Source organism: Acinonyx jubatus, chromosome E4, assembly GCF_027475565.1.
Source record: "Acinonyx jubatus isolate Ajub_Pintada_27869175 chromosome E4, VMU_Ajub_asm_v1.0, whole genome shotgun sequence".
In the NCBI taxonomy this organism is placed as follows: Eukaryota; Metazoa; Chordata; class Mammalia; order Carnivora; family Felidae; genus Acinonyx; species Acinonyx jubatus.
In genome coordinates this window covers 23,319,046-23,337,595 of record NC_069395.1, presented here as the reverse complement: position 1 = coordinate 23,337,595, position 18,550 = coordinate 23,319,046, and the positions used below count along the sequence as shown (strand labels likewise).

Here is an 18,550-nt window from a genome sequence, read left to right as displayed (position 1 = left end):
TTGAGAGAAAAAAATTTTTTTTTAATTTATGGAAAAGTGTATCATAGCATAAAAATACATGTTATTTATATGGCTTTGGAATAAACGATGGTGACTTTCATACACCATTTAGAAATGGTTCCAACCACTTGCATCCTGAGTTTATTCATGAAACACATACAGTTCCTGCACTATATTTTCTCCTTCTTTCTTCTCCATAGGGGCAAAAGGGCTATAAATTTACCATCTGCTCTAAGACTTTTTGGCCGTAAAGACTGCAGTTAAAACCATGTTAATAGCTCAGTTCAGACAAGAATGATTCCTTAATTTTCATTTCTTATAGAGTAAGTTAATTAAATCCATTAAAACCATTTTTATCACTCCATAAGGCTACTCAGGTTTTTGTTTGCTTCCATTTAAAATTCTAAACGAAATTCTATATATCCGTTATCTTCATAATTTCATCCCTACAAAGCCTATTTTTTGTGACACTCTGGCTTATTTAACAGTTAATATAAGTTTTAAATGGTTTATTTTAGAGAGGTAGGTTGTTACTAAGGTTAAAGTTTTATTGATATTGAATCCAAAAACATACCATTGAGGAAAATAACTCACCTAGGAGTCTGTTTCTTTCGTCCAGTACCAAGCTGAAGGCCTGTATATAATGGAGTATACAGAGGACCCCAGAGATGAAAAACAAAATTCTGGGGCTGCTTAATCTTTATTGTGATGAAATCCATAAGATGCACAAAAATACACTATAACAAGTATACTATAGGGCACACTTATAAATCCCTTCAGGGAAAATACCATCAGGCTTGTGTCCTCAGTTTCCGGTTTAGTGTTAAGCACAGAGTAACATGCTTATGCTTTCAGTTTTGAGCAAAGTGCTTTGGGGAGATAGAAGAGGGACAAAATATGTTTGGGAGCATTGGGAAAGGTTTATTGGAGGAGTCCTTAGTGATTAATAAAATTTGTCAGGTTGAAAAATAAAGGAATGCAGATATGTCAAAAAACCCAGCAGGTTATTCATGTAGTGATTCCCTAAACCCATGAGTGACTCAAAAGTTAATGAATAATTCTGTAGAATATTCTAACATTTCAAACCAAAACTTCCTTCATTTATTTAGCTGACAGGTATTTATTGATTGCTGAATATGTGCCTGGTGGTATTTAACTTGTATTGAGTCTATCATGTAGTGAGAAAGAATAAAAGGGAGGTAGAGTGTGCGATATAGGCAAGGATAAGGTGACATAAGAACACATAAAGGAGCATCCATTGAAGTCCTGACATTTAGGACAATCTCTCAGTAAAAACAGATATTTAAATTAAATACCTTTTAAAATTATTAAATGCAAAATAATACACAACGTTTGATTCCACTTGTATAAAGTTCAAAAAAGATGAAGGAAACTTTTTTTTTTTTTTAGGGAGGCATATTTGTGTAGTAAAACTGTAAAACAAAGCAAGGAAGGAAATGATTACCAAGAAACTCGGGATACAAGTTTTCTGTAGCCTTGAGGGAGAGGTCTGTGATTGAACAGGAAACATGGAACCAGCGGGTGAGCATGAGGGCTTTTAGAGTGTTGGCAATATTCTATTTCTTGACTTAGGTAATGTTGCACATGTTTTCATTAATAGTGATTGATTATACTTCATGTTTATGCTGTATGTGTTTTATATATTTTTTTAAATCTTTCCAAAAAAAATTAAAGATAGAACATATAGAAGGCAGAAATAGAAACAAATCCAAGTCCAGTTATATTAGTAATCCCAAAGTAATGGTACTAAAATTTCTACATTAAAAAAATTCAGCCATATATTTTTTCTTCAAGAGATACTCCAATACATATAAACATGAAAAGTTGAAGTTATAATGTTGGGAACATACAAAGATTGCAAGTTATAATAAAAAAGGAGTGGGAATAGATATAACATATAAAATAGATTTTCAAAAACAATGCCTCCTTAATGACAAAGTTACTACTATACATTTTATAAAATATTTTACTCACCAGAAAGATATAACTACCCCAGGATGATGTGACCATAAAAGAAAAATCACAAATAAAAGAAATATAAATAGACCTACCATCAAAAAAGAAATGGAAAATTACAATAGGGTAAGAGGTTCCTATTAATTTCTGTCAATCATTGATGATGTAAGGGCAAATACAGGTAAAAACAAGAGACTTATTCCTTCTGTTGAAAATAAGGGAGGAGCCTTCCCCTTCCTTTCTCTTAGAATATTTATTTTTTTTTAAATTATAGTTGTGTAAATAAAGTCTTTTGAAAAGTTAAATAAACCTCTTTTCAGCATTTCTCAAGGACCCAGGAACTATCTGTTTGAGATGTTAATTATCAGGGAAGAAAGTGAATCTACCTCCCAGTGTCTGGGAAGGTAGGAGTCAAACTTAGACCTCATTCCAAACCACCTCCTGTCATAAAGATATGAGAGGTTTATTCTTCCTCTGGATAAAGTCAATTAGCAAACACAGGTGGTCTTCTTAGTTACCAGGTAAACCAGGATGAATCACACGGTGACAAACGGTGACGGAAAATCCTCTTACTTGAGGACTAGTAAGTTATTTATTTTGAGAACCCATATGCAATGAGTTGTGTCTGCTTGGCATAAAGAAGTCACCTTGCTTTCTGTCTTTGTAATCTCTCTCATTTTTTTAAATTTTTAGTGTTAATTTACTTTTGAGAGAGAGAGAGAGAGAGAGACAGAGTGCGAGTAGGGGAGGGAAGGAGAGAGAGAGGAGGGAGACACAGAATCCAAAGCAGGTTCCAGGCTCTGAGCTGTCAGCACAGACCCCAACATAGGACTCAAACCCATGAGCTGGGAGATCATGAACTGAGCCAAAGTCGGATGCCTAACTGACTGAGCCACCCAAGCACTCCTGTTTTTGCAATCTCTTAATGAACTTCTATGATGAACACCATGATTTCTTTAATGCTGATTCAATAATTACACTGACATTTTTTTCTCTTCCATCTTGGTAAAAAGATTTCCTGGGATGGGAGGAAATTTTGCTTTCAATTATATTTCTCCAGATACTTGTAAGAAGCCTTAAATAGCAATAGATATCAAAACCAAAGGGATTAAAAACACCCGTAAATTTGGGAATTTAAGATAAACACATATAAATAACTCCAGTATCATCAAAGAAGAAATCATAACAAAAATAATAAAGTTAGAGCTGAATTTTAATGAAAACACTTCTTATCAAAATGTGAGGTTCAATGCAAGTGATTTTGAAAGGGAAATATGTAGTTTGTAGAAATAAATGGAGACCAACTAAATGAGAACAGGCAAAGGTTATTTATTCAGAGCTTGCTGTAGCAAGGAAGTCAGCTACCATCACTTACATCTTGGCAGGGACTCAAATGCAGGAGAAGAATGGGAAAGCTTTAGAGTGATCCTGTAATTTTTGCCTTCTGGAAAAGTAGAGCCAAGAGAAAAAAAAAGTAATATATCATAGCGACATTATGTTTATGACAGGAATGCAAGTCAGTTAAAAATTAGCATACACACACACACACACACACACACACACACACACACACATATATATATATATATATATATATATATATATATAACTAGAGGTAAAAACAATATGATCAACTCAAGTGATGTGGAGAGAGCAATTTAAGAAAAAGCACACCTTGTAATGATAGAAGCTATTTAACAACTAGGGAATTTTCTTATCTACTATAATCCTCCAATCAACGTTCTGCTTGTAATATTGAATCATTAGTAGCTTTCCTTTACATACCCATATGTACTATATAATATTGTACGGGAAATATAACGATTGAAAAATAAAAACCAAAACATACATATAAAAGATACAAAAACCAACAGAAAACACATGAGGATGTTTAGAAAAAGTAAAAGGGTTTAGTTAGGTATATTTCTGTTAAGAGCAATATATAAAAATGAAATGTTTATACTGTGACCACAAATACTTAAAAACATGACTTTTTAAAGAGACATCACTTATTGTTGATACAATTACAATGCAAATACAGTAAAATAACTTGCCTAAGGATGAATGTAACAATAGATACGCGAGACTTTTACAGAGAAGTTTATAAAACTTCACTGAACAGCATTAAGAAAACAACAAATCAGAGACAAACTATAGTCAGGAAAACTCACTTATAAAAATGATACTAGTCTTCCTGAAATTGATCTGTAGATTCAGATCTTATTTTTTCTGTATCTTGAAACATTTAGCTCTTTCATTGACCTAGGAATTTCATTACTCATCATTATTCCCAACTTACACAATATGCGACACTATAAACAGCAAATGGAAGAATGATGGAAACACAGAAACAGATAGTATAGAAGTGAAACTAATTATTGCTATTATATCAACTTTTAGTTTTCTTATTGTGTTGTTCACAGTATTGCACCATCTTGACAGAAAAATTGAGAGTTTATGTTTGTAGTCTTTTTTAGTTATTTATTTTATTTTAGCTTTCATTGGACACTCTTGAGAATTTTTATTTATGTATTTTTTGTTTTCATCCCATATGGACAATAAGAAGAAAATTAATGGAGGAAGAATTTTTAAAAATTATGAAATGAATCAGAAAATGAATGGAAAGAGACGAATAGTAGCAAACTAGATGCTAATGATGATGGTGAACTTGACTTTGTAAACAAAATCTGAGTCTTCAGTTAATAATAACCTAAGTGGATTTTATTCAAATAAACAAGCATTAATCAGTAAACAACTATTTATAAAAACAAAGGGAAAGAAGGCATCTCGCACAGTCATTGAACAGCAAGGACTATATCTCTTAACTTTTGGGACAAGAACTTAGATCATTCCATTTTGCTAAAGATGTAAAATACTTTCACTTTCTATGATGTCTATGTACCAAAATTGACTTGGTGCAGTTTGTAAGTAGACAAATGTTGCAGGCAGGAGTGTACAAAAGGTTATTGAAAGGAGATAGATGATGTAGAAATTAAAAAAATATATATTGGACTAATCATTCATAGCAATTATTTGCAGTCATACGAAGTTGGCCTTCAAAACCAGTAAAACATGGATCAAAGATTTGGTTGTGCTTTGTTTAAATTTCTATTAAAAATTCTAATACAGTTGCTTGTTATTGTTGGAAAAATACTTGTAAAATCTTTAAAAAATTTTTTTAAAGATAATTTAAAATGTTAACTGGATCCAATTAGTTAATGGTGTTGATTATTTTTCCAGTTAAACTGAGGATGAATAACCAAGGATCTGTAAATTAACACCAGTATGTGGTAGCATTTTGCACTGATTTAGACCATACCAAGTTTCGGGAGGTTGTGGAGTTACATAAGTACACACAAGGCTTGTGGATTATAAATCAGATGACTGTCTTGCAAAAACAATTTGCAATTATATTTAAAGCTTCAGATACACCATGAGTTAGCAGTTCCTCACCTAAATGTGTATCTGAAAGAAACTCTTGCCTGTATTTAGCAGACAACATATGCAAGAGAGCTTATAGCAGCTATTTTCATAAAAGCCAATGATTTTGTTAATTAATTAATTTTAGAAGAGTCACACAGCAGGATATTCTGCAAGAGTGAAACTGTATTGAACTGCATCATAAGTGACAACATGGGACAGAGCTGAGAAAGGTAATGCAAGAGAGAAAACATTCATATAAAGATGATTACATTTTAGGATATCCCTTCAGAGCTCAAAAACAATCAGGACTAAATTAATATTATTCAGATGTGTGTGCATGTGTATAGAACTAGCCCAACAAAACATAAAGCTGATAAACACATTACTGTTCAGGTATGTGACAGTCTTTTCTTTTTTTTTTTTTAAGTTTTTTTTTTCTTTAAGTTTTTTAATTTTGAAAAGAGAGAGGGTGAGGTAGTGGGGCAGAGAGAAGGAGAGAGAGAATCCCAAGCAGGCTCCTTGCTGACAGTGCAGAGCCTGATGTGGGGCTCAAACTCATGAACCATGAGATCATGACCTAAGCCGAAATCAAGATCAGATGCTTAACTGACTGAGCCACCCAGTCACCCCAGGTATGTGGCAGTTTTGAAGTGTTTCAGGAAGATGGGTCGGGAAGAAGCACATAGGTAAATCAATCATGATCTACTACTTAAACTGTGGGTGAATTTATGTATATTTGTTTTATTATTATCCTTTATAAATTACTTAAATTATAGACATGTGAAAAATATTACATATAATTATTAAATACTAAGAATGTTTTGTTTGCTTTAAATTCCTCTGTCCCAACCCATTTATCCAAATACTTATTTTATGCTTTGTAGAAAATTAGCTATAAATTCTTGTCACCCATCTTTCTGTAAGCAACTTCATTGCTTATAATTGTTTGTTGTTGTTCTTTTTCTTATTGACATTCACATCCTAAATTTTTAATGCATAAGCAATCTAAGAAACAGTAGGTATTTTTGCAGGGGGATATATGCCCCAATAATATTTTCAAAAACTTTAGCAATCTCTTATTTTTTGGTGACAATTTTCAAAATTTGAAAATGATACTATATTTCAAGTAACTATAGAAAACGTCTTTTAATATCAATTATTTTACTTCAGTTTCTATTCTGTCATGTTTACATTATAATTCATTTTTGAGGTATACTTGGTTTAGATACATAATATAGGATTTTAATTTCCCATCTAAATATTGTATGCTTTTTAGTTGGCCTAAACAATAGCTGTCTTTATTCCTTATCCAGAGTGGCAAAAACTTAGAATTTATAATAATGATAAAAGGAAGAAGATAACAGGGCAATTCTCTCTCCTGTAATTCCTGTTCAAATATAGATTCCCAAGAAATAATCACTTGAATATATTAGGATATTTAGAATTTAAAACAAAAAAGTCTTGTATTTAAATTGTCCTTTATGAAAACATGATTATGTGTTGACAAAAATTATGAAATAAAGCCAATGAAACAAAATGACAAACCTAACAGTGCTTATATAAAAATGCAGCACAATAAAACAATTTTATGTTCTGCAAAATTATAGGCACATTATATATTTGATTATTTGAAATCTAATTTTTCCTTTATAATCAGGTGTGATAAAAGAAAAATTAAATTGATAATGCAGAAGATATGTAAATCATAACTTTATTGAGTCACACTTTTTTTTAAAATTTATTTATTTATTTTGAGAGAGAGAGAGAACATTCCAAGAGAATCCCAAACCATGAGATCATGACGAGTCAGATGCTTAACTGACTTGAGCCACCGAGGCGCCCTGAGCCTCACATTTTTAAATTAACACAAATCTATATGAGAGACTAGATAATTAATGTATTAAAATTTACACCTCCAGTACTTAAGATTTTTTCTATTTGGAATTTAGTACTTATTTGCTTATTTGTTAGAAGTTATGTTTCTTCTGTGTCCTGACCATTTAGACACATGAGCTATCATCCTACCAAAAAATCCTTATCATTCTGTAGTCAAATTAAAACTAGAATGTTAACAGGTCATATTTTACAGATTTTAAAAAATTTACCATTTTATTCTTCTGAGTTTGAACACTAATTTCAGAATATTTTGACATCCTTTTTAAAGTAAACAACTTTTGAACACTTTGATTATTAAGTACAAAGCAGTCTCTATAGTTCCTTTAAGTACAATCACTCTCCACATTTCAGTAATATATAAGGATATATATATATAGTAATAGTACAGTATTTTATATATGTTTATGTGTAGTATATATAGTAATAGTATATAGTAATAGTAATATACTAACAGTATATACTAATAGTATAGTATAGTTACATATGTTTATGTATAGTGTATATAGTAATAGTAATATACTAATAGTACAGTATAGTTATATATGTCTATATGCACTAGAAGACCTCAGCTACAGGTGATCTTATTGTAGGATTCTTTAGTTCAACACTAGGGGTTCGTTGTCTCGTTGCTTCAAAGAATGAAGAGATGGATATAGAATAAAATGAGCAGCAGGCAAAAATTTATTAGAGTATAAGATTAGACAGTAAGATTAGTACGAAAGCTCTCTTTGCAGAGAGAAGGCATTTCAAGGCGAATACTCCCGACCAGAGGCAAGGGTCTTTGTTTTAGAAGGTTCTGGTCAGCCCCCTCCCCCCTTCCGCTTTGTTCTTTCTCAGGTCCTACCCTTATTAGCTTGATAACTCTAGGTGCTGGCTTGCATATTCCTGATTGACTTGACTTCATTGTGTGAGAAGTCAGACTATGGTCATATTGTCCCTCATATAACATAAATTTTATGGCTTACTTATTTTAGTTAGGTATTTTGATTGTCAAATTCCTGAGGGGAACCTGAGGGGAATTGGTGGTGTCTGTTACATCTTTAAGGGAACCTTACTCCCAAGGGGGTTTGCTGTGGTCAGATGCTCCCAGCATTGTTCCAAAATATGTGTTTTTTCTTATGCAGGCATCTCAAGTTCTAACCTTTCCCTCTCCGCTTATTTTATCCTATCTTTTCCCTATCATAATCTGAATTACAGTTTACTTTTGATAAAATGGCAATCCAGATAAACCTGAAGATTTTGATTTATTATTTTCTCTTGGCATGAAAAAATCATTTCCCCAGTGATAGGTTGGATGTTTTGTGGGGTGTGTACAGCATGTGTATTTGCGTGTGGGGGTAACATTTTGTCGGGGACAAAATATAGTTTTATGCTGTTGTGTGTGATTCTAAAACAAAATAACGACCTAAACACCATCAATTCGGACATGTAATTTTGTACCTGAAACAGTACTGAGCCTTTAATCAGCAATTGTGTCTTCTGGTTCTCTCTGCTAAAATCAAGAGACCAAGTAATGCACCATGCGCTCAAGATCACCTCAATACTTGTTAAAGTGTGAGATTTCAGACGTTCTGAGAACTGAACAACATTAGGGCAATTTAATTGCCAAAATAACAAGTTTAATGGTTTTCGGTAGAAAAATCTATAATAGAAGTAAATGATTGTGATTAAAATTAAAACCTCAGATGTTATTCAGCTTCAGTATTTGTCTCTATAATAATAAAGGCTACTATTTCTTTAATATTAACCAACACTTGGAACACTTTGTATATTCTTTGGAGTACTTTGTGTCTGCTTCAGAGTGTTTTATACTATAAATTTATCTTCCCAAGTAGATTATAAGTAACCATAGGAAAGGGACACAAAGAAACAGCACATAGAGGGATTATCTCAAGGGATTTATATTTGCATAGGTGGGTTGATTTATTTTGGGGACAATTTGGAATTCTGTTATTCTAAATAATTAATCTAGCTACTGGCTATTTCAATAATGTGCCCTTACTAAAATTTAGGCCTGGAATCAAAATCGAAACTGCTGAACATTTATTCTCATGTGCTTTTATGTTGTTAATCCATTGCATGCTTCGCTACATTTTGTGTCACCGAAACCCACGAAATAACATCAAAATAATGAGAAACAGGCATGCTTTAAATAATAAATGGAACTAATAGATATTGTATTAATTTCTATTATACATTGGCATTTTCTTAATATAGGTATTTTTTGACCAAAGGAACAGGTATCAAGGTATTGCAATCTATTGGTTTGGTAAAAAGATCACATTCCTTTAACATTAACAAATACTGTATAATTGGATTCAGTATATTCTGGTAGTTGATAAGGCCATCTGTGGAACTGAAATAGAACCTTAAAAACTGGATTAGTGGTCAAAATTTGCTTTTAAGTAGTTGTTAAAGTCGTTAAAAAAAAGAAAAAACACAGAAAACAAACAAACAAAAACTGCCTAGACCTCAACTTTTGTTTAGAAACGCTTTTGAGTGAAGTTTGGCTTCAAGATTTATAGATCTCTAATGCTATTTGAGGTTAAAAACACAAATGATAGTAATGATAACACTGTTCTTAAAATAATCATAACTTGACTTTATATGATTTTTTTTCTACACAAGTTAGCTTGCAACCTGAAGTATAAAAAGTAAGAGCAATGTTACAAACCTAAAACTGTAACCACTCCTGTCTGTTAAATTTCACATTCTTTTTCTTAAAGTGTAATAGCCAGAGTGTGTCTGTTTCACTGCCAGTAAATTGGTCTTACCTTGTTTCCCTTGTGCTATTTACAAAATCGGAAGATTTTAAACTTGTGATTTTATCTTGTCACCAAAGTTTCATTTGTTCAGATTTTTAAAATACTTTTATTGAGGTATAATTGATATACAAACAAAACAAAACAAAACAAAACACTGCACATGGTTAATGAATATAGTTTGATGAATTTGGACATATGTGTATATCCATGAAATCATCATCATAATCAAGATAATATAGCTTTCACCTCTATTTATTTATCTCTAAATGTTTCCTTATGTCCCTCATGTGTATGTGTTTGAGATACAGAGCATTTAACATGAGATCTAACCTCTTACATTTTTAGCACACAATACCATGTTGTTAGCTACAGGCACATGTATAGCAGATCTCTAGAACTTATTTAAACTGCATAACTGAAACTTTATACCCATGAACACAACTCTCCATTTCCCCTTGTCCCAATCACTGGCAACCACCGTTCTATTCTCTAATTCTATGAATGTGGCCATATTAGATAGCTCATAAAAGTGAAATCATGCAGTATTTGTCCTAATACAGGCTTGTTTCACTTAGCATAATGTCCTCCAAATTCATCCATGTTTCTGAAATGAAAGAATTTTCCTATTTTTAAGGCTAAATAATATTGCACTGTATGTATATATCACATTTTTTTGAATCCGCTTATCTGTGTTTCCACATCTTGGTTGTTGTGAACAATGCTGCAGTGAATAAGGAAGTGCAGCTACCACACTGAGATCCTGATTTCAATTCTTTTGGATAAATACCTAGGAGTGGGATTGTTGGATCATATGGCAGTTCTATCTTTAATTTTCTGAGGAAACTCCACACTATTTTCCAAAATGGCTGCACCATGTTACTTTCTCACCAATGACGTACAAGTATTCAAATTTCTGAACAACTTAACTAACATTTATTATCTTTCATTTTTTGATAATAGCTATCTAATAGGTGTGTGATGCTATTTCATTGTAGCTTTGATTTGCATTTCCCTGAGTGAGGTTGAGTGTCTTTTCATACACTTGTCAGCCATTTGTGTGTCTTTTTTTTTGAAATATCTATCATGTCTGTGGCCCATTTTATAATTAGGATTTTGGATTTTCTTTTTTTGTTATTGCATTGTAGGTGCTTCTATATATTATAAGTATTAAGCCCTTATCAGATAAATGGTTTGCAAACATTTTCTTCCGTTGTGTGGGTTGCCTTTTCATTCTGTTGCTTGTTCCATTTATCGTGCAAAAGTTTTTAGTTTGAAGTAGTCTCACTTATCTATTTTTACTATTACTGCCTGTGCTTCTGATGTCATATCCAAGAAATCACTGCCAAGGCCAGTGTCAAGAAACTTTCCTGGTGATTTCTTCTAGAAGTTTTAGAGCTTCAAGTCTTACATTTAAATCTTTTTTGAGCAGATTTTTGTGTATAATGTAAGTCAAGGGTCCAACTTCATTCTTTTCCATCCTTGAATCCTTCACCATTTGTTGAAGAAATTGTCCTTTCCCCACTATGTGTTCTTGACATGCTTATCAAAGATGAATTGATCATATATTTTTAAATTATTGTAGTGTTGTGATATGTTCTGATATCAGGAAATTGAACGCCTGTAGTTTTGTTCTTCTTTCTTAAGATTGCTTTGGCTATTCCAGGTCTTTTGGGATTCCATATAAATTTTAGGAGTTTTTTCTATATTATTCAAGAGTAAAAAATAGGCCATTGGGATTTTGATGGATAGAGCATTGAATCTGTAATTTCATTTGAACAGTATGGGCATTTTAACAATAGTAAGTATCCCAATCCATGAACATGGGGTATATTTGAATATATTTGTGTATTTGTTTTTTAATACTTATTTTGAAGTGTTTGGTGTACAAATATCTTTAGTTAAGTTTATTCCTAAGTATCTTATTCTTTTAAAACCTACCAAAACTGAATCATGAAGAAATACATCTCAATAATGAATGAGAAGATTAAATCAATAATCAAAAACCTCCATCTAAACTGCTGGTTAGTATTACAGAAAGTGGGGGGAAATTCAATGTTTTTTTAAGGGGTAGGTATTTTACGTTAGTATAAGTAACTGACATTGGTCTTTAAACAAGTGTGATTTATTATAGGTGTTATTTATAACATTGAAGTAAAACAGGATACCTAACTACTAAGGCCAGGCACTTGTTTACCTATTTTGATATTAAAAAATGGACCCAAAATTTGTTGACTACCGAAAAACATGTGTGTCCTTATAAATGTCTCATATTTTAAATTTGTTTTTTGTTTAACGATATTGTAAAGTGAGCATTTTTTCCTGTAAGTCAAAATGAGAAAGTTAGAGTATAAATGCTTATAATTGCTAAAATTTGCAATTTATAAAGTGGCACATTTGGGATTCATTCCAGAGCCTCCTGATTGCCAATCTAGTGCTCTTGTCCCTAACGTACACACAGCCTTCTTACATGGATTCTAACCACTCTCATCACCTTCCTGCTGCAACTGTCCCCAACAGTTCGATGAAGTACATTGTGTAAAACTCTAAAACGGCAACTGCTCACAGTCCTCTTATGTGTCCGCTTTTAAAAACTTTCTCAGTTCTAAGCCATCTAGATAAGATTAGGAAAATAACAAGTTGTGAATCAACAGGGGAATCTGGAAACTAAAGGCCACTTAATGCTCCACACTTTTATCCCTATCATGGCAGCCATAAACATAAACACACACACACACACACACACACACACACACACACACATTTGTGTATGTTATTTTGTACTGTATTAATTTTTAAAACCCTATATTGTGATAATCAATGTGCTACATTTAAATTTGGAATATAGATAATATTAACCATAGGCTATTTATTTTATCGCACTGTAGTGATTAGAGCATTAGTATTATTACTGATATTTAGAATGTACAATGTGCCAGGCACTATCCTAAATATTGCACATACATTATCCTCCCTCAATTCTCATACATATGCTATAAAGCCATTAAAACAAATATGATAAAGGGTTAGTACCCCAAATATATAAAGAACTTATACAACCCAACACCCCAAAACCAAATAATCCAATTAAAACATGGCCAGAAGACATGAACAGACATTTCTCCAAAGAAGATAGGTTGTCACCAGACATATGACAAGATGCTCAACATCACTCATCATCAGTAAAATGCAAATCAAAACCACAATGAAATATTGCCTCACATCTATCAAAAAGGCTAAAATCAGGGGCACGTTGGTGCCTCAGTCAGTTCAGCATCCGACTTTGGATCAGGTCACGATTTATGGTTTGTGAGTTTGAGCCCCACATCGGGCTCTGTGCTGACAGCTCAGAGCCTGGAACCTGCTTTGGATTCTGTGTGTCCCTCTCTCTCTGCTCCTTCCCTGCTTGTGCGCTCTCTCTCTCTCTCTCTCTCTCTCAAAAAATAAGTAAACATTGTTGTTGTTTTTTTTTTAAGACAGGCTAAAATCAGAAACACAAGAAACAACAAATGTGAGTGAGTATGTGGAGAAAAAGAAACACTGGTGCACCGTTAGTGGGAACACAAACTGGTACAGCCACTGTGGAAAACAGTATGGCGGTTCCTCAAAAAATTAAGATTGGAATTACCATGTGATCCAGTAATTCCACTACTGAGTATTTACCCAAAGGTTATGAAAACATGTTTATTGCAGCATTATTTACAATAGCCAAATAATAGAAGCAATCCAAGTGTCCATTGATAGATGATGAATAAATGAAGAAGAGTGGTGTGTATGTACATATATATGTATATGTATATATATATATATATATATATATGTATATGTATCTATCTATCTATCTATCTATCTATCTAATGGATTATTACTCAGTCATCAAAAAGACTGAAATCTTGCCATTTGTAACATTTGTAACATGGATCAATCTACAGGGTATAATGCCAAGTGAAATAAGTTAGAGAAAGACAAATACCATATTATTTCACTCATATGTGGAATTTAAGAAACAAAATAAACAAAGAAAAAAATGATAAACCAAAAAAACAGGGTCTTAACTATAGAGAACAAATTGATGGTTACCCGAGGGGAGGTGGCAGGTAGAGGAGGTTCAGTGAAACAGGTGAAGGGGATTAAGAGTACACTTACCATGTTGAGTACTGAGTACTGTAAGAAATTGTGGGATCACTCTATTGTACACCTGAAACTAATATAGCACTGTATGTTAACGTTATAGGAATTTAAATTCAAAAAAAGAAAAAGATGGCAAGAATAGAGCTAACAGTAGGGGCAGAGCTACATGGTTTGCCTTCTGCTGCTGCAGATCCCAAGTAATCATAACTAATTATGCAAAGAGTACAAGAGCATCTGCAAATACAGAAACCAGGCAGGCTCTAGGGGCCAGGTTTACCCCCAATAGTGAGTCTCCCATGCGCCATATAGGACATTCAGCAGTTAATATCAATGTCATGGCATACCTTTTGAGGGCGCTGATCAGAAGAAAACATTATATTGATATATGAACATAATTCTGGAATTGACTAAACTGTTTATGTATGAATTGTCCCTTTGGGACAGCCTATAGCACATATTCTGTCCTCAGTTTCCTCAGTCTATTAATTTTCTGAATAAATCATTTGCATTGGCTAACTCTGGAATTAATTATATTTCAAAATATAATTACAATAGTAGTACACAAAACAGGATCCCCCCCCCAGATACTATGCTTGAGTATAAATGAATAACTAAAAAAAATCGTAAGAAGTATCTGTGGAAACAATAACTTTAAAGATTCTAAACAGCCCTAAGAAGAAAATACTTTGAAGGAAACTACCACAGGAAACATGACTTTGCATATACTTACTTTTTGCTCTCAAGAAATGATGGCGTTTATAGAATACGAGATAAAAGATTGTAAAGTAAAACTTTCAGGTGAAACACTCACTAAGATAGCTATAATCAAAAGAATGGAAAATAACAGGTGTCGGCAAGTATGCAGGAAAATAGGAACACTTGTGTACTGCTAGTGGGAATGTAAAATGGTTCTGCTGCTATCAAAAATAGTTTGGTGATTCCTCAAAAAGCTAAATATAGAATTACCATAGGATTCCAGCAAATCTACTTGTGGCAATACAGCCCAAAGCATTGAAATGCTTTGTACGTCTAAGAAATGCTTGTACGTTGATGCTCACGGCACCACTATTCACAAGCCAAAATGTCAGCATGGAAACAATGCACATGTCAATGAATGGATGGACATAGAATGGAATATTGTTCAGTCAGAGAAGAAATTAAGTACTGTTTAACATTGTGCTAAGTGAAAGTGACAAGACACAAAAAGTTACATATTGCATGATTCCATTCATTTGAAACATCCAGAATATGTAAATACATAGAGACAGAAAGCAGTTCGGTGGGGTCAGGAAGTAGGGGGAGGGATAAATAAAGAACAACTATTTAATGGGTATGAGGATTTATTTTGGCATGATGATAATGTTTTGGAACTATTTAGAGGCTGTAGGTGCACAGCATTGTGGATGAACTGTGTGTGTGTGTGTGTGTGTGTGTGTGTGTGTGTGTGTGTGTGTGTGAGCGTTTTGCTAATTGAGATATAAATGACATATAGGATTGTGTAAATTTAAGGTATAAACTTGTTGATTTAATACATGTATATATTGCTATGTGATTACCAGCATAGCATGATTGGCTAACACCTCTATCATGTCATGTAATGATCATGTCTTTTTTTGTGGTAAGAACATGTGCTAGTTTCTTAGCAACTTTGAAGATAATAGGTTAGTTTTAATTCGGCCTTATTCAACCTGTAAACCTAAACTTTGGTGCAGAAGGGTATGATGACTTAATAAAATGAATTCTAATGATATAGATAAGACTTAGTGTCACTAAATTTAGATTTCTTAAAAGCTCATTTCCAATTCTTCCTTCAATAAAGAACAAGAAAGGATTCAAGTGTTTAATTCCATAATCAACTGACAAACAACAATCTACATGACACATTTAAGAAAGGGATGAATCTTAGTATAGTACAAAAATGCTAACATTAGCTTATTTGTGAGTAATTGTTTAGCATCTTGTAAATACAAATACAATTACTAATTTTGCTTGACCTTTCTGATTATGGACTTTGAATAAGGATATCCAATCTTCTATTAGAGAAAAAACATTCTTCATATTGGATTACGAGTGACATTTTAAAATTATGTTAGAATCTTTATACTAATGATAAATCATTATTTTGAAGGTAAAAATAAACCCATATGATAGACAAAAATGTGAAGAATAAAGTATCACTTTATTTTTTAAATTTTTTTAATGTTTACTTTGAGAGAGAGAGAGTGACATAGCGTGAGCAGGGGAGGGGAAGAGAGAAAGGGACACACAGAATCTGAGGCAGGCTCCAGGCTCTGAGCTGTCAGCAGAGAGCCCAATGTGGGGCTCAAACTCGAGAACTGCAAGATCATAACCTGAGATGAAGTGGGACACTTAACCAATTAGGCAACCCAGTCACCCCAAAAATAAAGTATCATTTTAAATGTTGCTATCAAGAATGTTAGCTTTTGGGAAACATGATTTCAGATACTATGGTATGAGAGTTACAAGAGTAAGTATCATGGATTAATAAGAATTACACAACTAACTAATTTTAGTCTCAGAATCATCCAAAACTGGTTTCTTGGAAGACCTTAGAGCATATACATACCCATTTGCATTTCTGATATGACAAAATTGGTATTTTTAATTCATTATGTTCATTATTTTCAATTCATATATATTAATAAATGAACTTGTACTTGATTTCTGAAGTCTAACAACTTTAGTGATACCCTGGCAAACAATCTAGTCTCCTCTCATATAGATTCAGAGTTTGGGAATTATTTCTCTATTATTTCATTCCAGGTATGAATTGGGTATTTTAGGGATACATAATGTCCTGAAATTAGTGCTTTTGTTGCTATTTGGGTCAAGATTACACAGAATACTTGGAGTAATATGCAACCTCAAAATCTCAGTGGTTTCATTTCTTCCTTACACTACTTAAATATATTTGTAATATATACTTATACTATTTACACATCAAGGGTGACCCTAAAATTCTGTCTAACATTGTCATTATCCTTTCTCTGGTACCCAGGATAACAGAGAAGTCACTATCTGATGTGTTGCAGTTAGCCACGGCAGAGGGGGAAAAAATACTCTGGAGAGCCACACGCTGGCAATTAAGTGCTCATTCTACACATGGACCATATCATTTTCACTCACAATTTATTGGCCAGAAGTAGTTCCATAGCCCCATCTGGGCACAAGTAGTGAGGAAGTACGATCTTACTCTAAATCTAAAGGGAGAATTGGAATACTCAGGAATCCAGCAATATTGATAACCACATGTGCCTCTCTCTACTCACTGGTCTCAGCTATGCTGTACTTCACCTTGCTTGATTCCCTCACATTTATTGCTTTTTCTGGTCACCTGAGGCTGCCCACAGATATACCTGCCTAGACATAGTTGTCATCCATCATGGCCTTACTCCCTACATGCCATATTGAACTCAAGTTTCTTTTGAGATGGATAGTTTCTATGTTACACTGTAGGAAGTCCAGAAACTATTCTTTCCACTCTGGAATTCTTTAGAACTCTGTGTAATGTTAATTTTCCATTTTCCCCTTAGAATTCCAATCCACAATGAATGTATAGTGTTGGATAGTTTTCAGAGATCCTTTTAACTGTCGCTTTATTACACTGGTTAAGACTTCAATAAGAATACTGAATGAGGGTGATGGGGTGAATATACTTGACTTCTTATTGGTATCAGGGGAAAACATTCAGTCTTCCACCATAAGGTGTGTTGTTCACTAAGGTTCTTTTAGTGTGTCTTCATTGGGCTGAGTGATCTTAGCTTTTGAGTGGGCTCTAGAAAAGTATGGCTTTTACAGATTGTGGGTTTTTTTTCTTGGTGATTAGTAGGAGTGATGCTTTTTTAGCTCTCTATGTACTTAACAGAAACTAGAACTCTAAAGGTATCTTCTTGAGTCCAGCATGTTGTTGCCTTTCCTCTCAAATATATTGAATATTTGTAGACTATACTGCAATTTATTTCAAAACATATCTTATGAGTTTTTAAACTGTGAAAGTTGTAGAAGTTACTATTAAATCTTCTTCAGATTTCAAACTAGAACTTATCTTGAATTTACAGGGCAAAAATAAATTTTAGAGACTTTATTTCTGAAGAAGTAGAATCAATTCCAAACTATTTTTCTTTAATAGGAAGCTATCATTTGGACACAATATAAAACGGAAGTCTTAAAAAATAACTTACCTTCAGTAGTGTATTTGCCACAAACTTTATGATAGTGCAAAACAAAAACAAAAATGCAAAATCACCCAAACCAAACACATCTTTGGAGTCCTGAATTAGGAGCAGAAGAAACATTATTAGTTTCTTAAAACTCTTTCCACTTCCTTTTTTGCTACATGA

The 18,550-nt window shown here is 33.1% G+C and overlaps 1 long non-coding RNA gene across 1 annotated transcript; it reads right to left on the bottom strand.

Annotated features, from left to right (window-relative positions):
- Window positions 1-2,747: 2,747 nt before the first annotated feature.
- Window positions 2,748-15,123, bottom strand: LOC128313022 (uncharacterized). The gene is made up of 3 exons (XR_008293127.1): window positions 14,920-15,123; window positions 14,205-14,262; window positions 2,748-3,421 (listed from the first exon to the last, which is right to left on the bottom strand). It is a non-coding gene; the product is annotated as an uncharacterized LOC128313022 (long non-coding RNA).
- Window positions 15,124-18,550: the final 3,427 nt, after the last annotated feature.